We start from the raw sequence: 3,760 nt of genomic DNA on the forward strand, positions 1-3,760 counted from the left end.
TATCTCAACCACATAAGACAGACACTCCAGAGCGGCCGTCAGTAGACCTACCTCCAGGAATGCATTCCTTCCCCAGGGTTATTCCTTGCTGGGAAAAGAATTCAGTGATATTTTTTCTACTCACACATACGTCTATAGGCTTTCTATGAGAAGAAAAATATGACTCTACTCTGCCCAACCCCGCAGGCAGTCAGACCTCATGGTTATCTTCCCTTCTCCCCTGAAAATCGCTGTTATTCTGTTCTTTTTCAGGGTGCACTGATTTCATACTGGTCAAACACATATGTTTTACAATCCATTTGTACAATAGTGGTCCTGAGGTGACATATAGTCTCAGCTTATGAAGATAACAGGATTAAGAGATTAAAGTAAAGACAGGCATAAGAAATTATAAGAGTATTGATGGGGAAGTGATAAATGTCCATGAAATCTTCACAATTTATGTTCAGAGATTGCAGTAAAGACAGGCATCAGAAATTATAAAAGTATTAACTTGGGGAACTGATAAATATCCACGACATCTTCCAGTTTATGTTCTTCTGCCTTGGCTCCAGCCAGTCCCTCTCTTTGGGGTCCCTGACTTCCCGCAACACACCTTGTAGATTTTGGACTTGCCTGCCTCTAGAATTGGGTAAGCCAATTATTTAGAATGAATAAATATATTTCTATATGAACATACATTTTATTGGTTCTGTTTCTCTGCATAATCCTAATACATCCTGGTTTTGCATTTTCTGACTCTAATTTTTCTCAAACTTTCCCCTCATCTCTTTGGTAATTTGAGAGTTTCCCCTGCCCAGTAAAATCAGCGAAGGTGAAAAAGGCCATCTGCTCCTTCCTGCCAACTTGGATGGGCACATTACAAAATTAACAAAATAAAGGACATATTACCCAACCAATTCTCTTGATTTGGGAAAGGAAAGAATCCATATGTTTCTTTCTAACTTCCCATTCTTTTCAAATGAAACTAGTAAAATTTATCATGGATTTATTTTTTTAATGCTGAGAATATTTTTGATAAATTGAGTTAGAAGGCCAAGCAATCTTCCAGAGTACTTTCCCTTTTGGAAGTAGCATTCGCATGAATGAGTCTGAAGAAAGAGGGCCATCATAAACAGTCTCACATGGGCTCACACAGGAGCTACTTCCTTATCTTTTCCCCATTTAAAATCCATAAACTCTTTGGAACGAAACCCTTTTGTCCACAACATTCCCAGAGCACATAGACATTAAATCATGAAGTTTTATGTAGTTGTCTGGTACTGGAATTAACTTCAAGGGACATCTAGAAAAAAACAAATGCTAGATAATATCAGCATAGTATCAGATAATAAAAAAACAAAGCAAAACAAAATACTATGTTAAAAAAAAAAAAACTGTTGGAAACAGCCAGGACAAAACATCGCAGACAGCTATAGTGCTGTCTAGAGAAAAACAAATGCTAGGCAATATCAGCATAGTATCAGATAATAAAAAACAAAGCAAAACAAAATACTATGTTTAAAAAAAAAAACTGTTGAAAACAGCCAGGACAAAACATTGCAGACAGCTATGTAGTGCAATGTTAAGAATGTGGGACCTGGAGACAGGTGCTACAACTTTACCACTACACTTTCTTTAAAAATTAAGGTTTATGTTTTTTATTTTTGTATTTGTAACGTACTCTTTTATAGAACTTCAAAAGAAAATCTTAATACAAATTAACACTTTTAAAAAGAAATTAAAAACTCAAAGTTTATCTTCAAGAATTTATATAGGGTAGTAAATGCAGGCCACATTTTATATTTTCTAAACACCAACTATTCTATTATAAAATAAAAAAGTGGTATGTTAACTATTATAAAGGATGAAACTATTATATAAACTTTAATCTAAAAGGCTGCTTTCTGCATCTGCATCAATGTAATTTCATGATTCTTTACCAATATTTATAGAAAGAATCTCTATAATGAAATTATGATTCACTTTCATGCCCCACATGGGAAGTGGTAGGTGAATATATGTAGGAATATAATTCATTGTCTGATCTTCCACTGAGAAGTATCCCTGTGTTTGTCCAGTCTACACTCAGAATTTTGTCTTCATGAGCAGCTAGATCACACACAGAATGGAGCCTTAAAACTTCTTGTATTCTGCAGCTTGACAGTGTCACCTAAATATACTGAAATCAGCTGCTGTTCATGAATAGAAGACCATTTTACTGATGTCAACCAGCCTGTATGTGAAGTTGGGAAAAAGACAGCAAAAAACTATCTTTAGTTTGGGGATCCCAGTCTTATATGCATGTCTGTGCTTCCAGATGCTAAACATTTACAGAGTAGAAAATAGAAAATACAATACTTTATTTCCTGACAAAGCTGAGTTAAGACCGCTGAACTCAACATGCCACACTCTAATTGTGTGGTCCCAAGATGCACTGCAGATTCCTTCAACATTTGACCATAGAACCAAGGAAATTGCTTCCTTGTGGTCAGAGAGGGTCAGCATGGGAGTCCTTGTTAGTTCCAATTGCTCTGTTTTCTGTTTCTTTCTCAATTTGTGGATCCCCCATTTCATCTTCTTTATCTATAGAGACTGTAGAGTAGATATTTAACATTTTATCTCATCAGCCACTGCAAAATATAGTTTCTGAGCTATCAACAGCTATATAATCTACACTTCCGGTATGATCTCTGCAGCAGTGTAGGGCTTTCCCTGTTTCTCATTAAATTCTACTCCGGTAAGACAGTACTCTGATCAATGGAAGAATTCAGTAAAAACAAGACAAACTGTCTTTTTTCACCCAGGCCACATTTTTCACAGCATCTGTATGTTTCACAATCATCATTATGAACTTTTCTTCCAAGGATCAGAACCCAGAAGTCTCATCATAAGAACCAGTCAAGGTACATTCCTCTGCCCCTTTAATTGAACTGATGCAGTCATCATAGAATATGCATTGCTCTGGCTGGTGGGCAGTGTACTTCTCCACATTCTAGTTCCACAACCTCTTATGATGAGATGATCTCAAGGTCCATGTGTTTGACCAAGGAAATTAGCAGAAACTGGCCCTCCAGTTTGAAATCAAACTCCACATGTTTGTGGAACTCATTTTTGTCCTTCAGCAATTTATTCATGATGTTTCTAAGGTCAGCTATTTCAGAGGCAGCAGAGACTGAGAAGAGAACATCATCTATGATATATTTCATGTTATCACTGTAGAAGTGTGTTTGGAACGGAAACATGGCAGGGAGTACACACAAGACTTGCCCACAGAAACATATGGGTTGGTATTCAGAGAACAAGAGCTCTGGTCTCTTAGGATTAAAAAATCGCAGCTCAAAATTAGACTGAATATGTAAGTGAGAAGCTGCATTTGAAGGCTGGCTTCCACTTTGTGTCCTTGGATCTCTTCCTATATTTTCAATTAATTGTAGAATCCTATATATTTGATTTTACAGAAGTTATATAGATAGATTTAATGTACTTTAGTTTTCCCCACATTCACTTTCCTCTCACACTCCCAACTCTACTCTCACTATTCCTAATACCTGACAACTACGAATCTGTTTTCCATCTCTATAGTTTTGTCATTTCAAGATTGTTATATAAATGAAATTATACAGTCTGCTCCTTTTGGAATTGGCTTTCCTTACTCTGCAAAATTATCCAAAGATTCCTCCAGTATACTATGTGTATTATTAGAGGTTTTTTTCTTACTATTGCTGAGTAGTATTCCATGTATGGGTGCACTAGTTCATTTAGTCAGTCACTCATTGGA

The 3,760-nt window shown here is 36.3% G+C and overlaps 1 pseudogene; it reads right to left on the reverse strand.

Annotated features, from left to right (window-relative positions):
* Window positions 1–1,954: 1,954 nt before the first annotated feature.
* LOC100981946 (ribosome biogenesis protein WDR12-like) lies at window positions 1,955–3,224 on the reverse strand (annotated as a pseudogene).
* Between the last annotated feature and the right edge of the window lie 536 nt (window positions 3,225–3,760).

This window comes from Pan paniscus, chromosome 10 (genome assembly GCF_029289425.2).
Source record: "Pan paniscus chromosome 10, NHGRI_mPanPan1-v2.0_pri, whole genome shotgun sequence".
Lineage (NCBI taxonomy): Eukaryota > Metazoa > Chordata > Mammalia > Primates > Hominidae > Pan > Pan paniscus.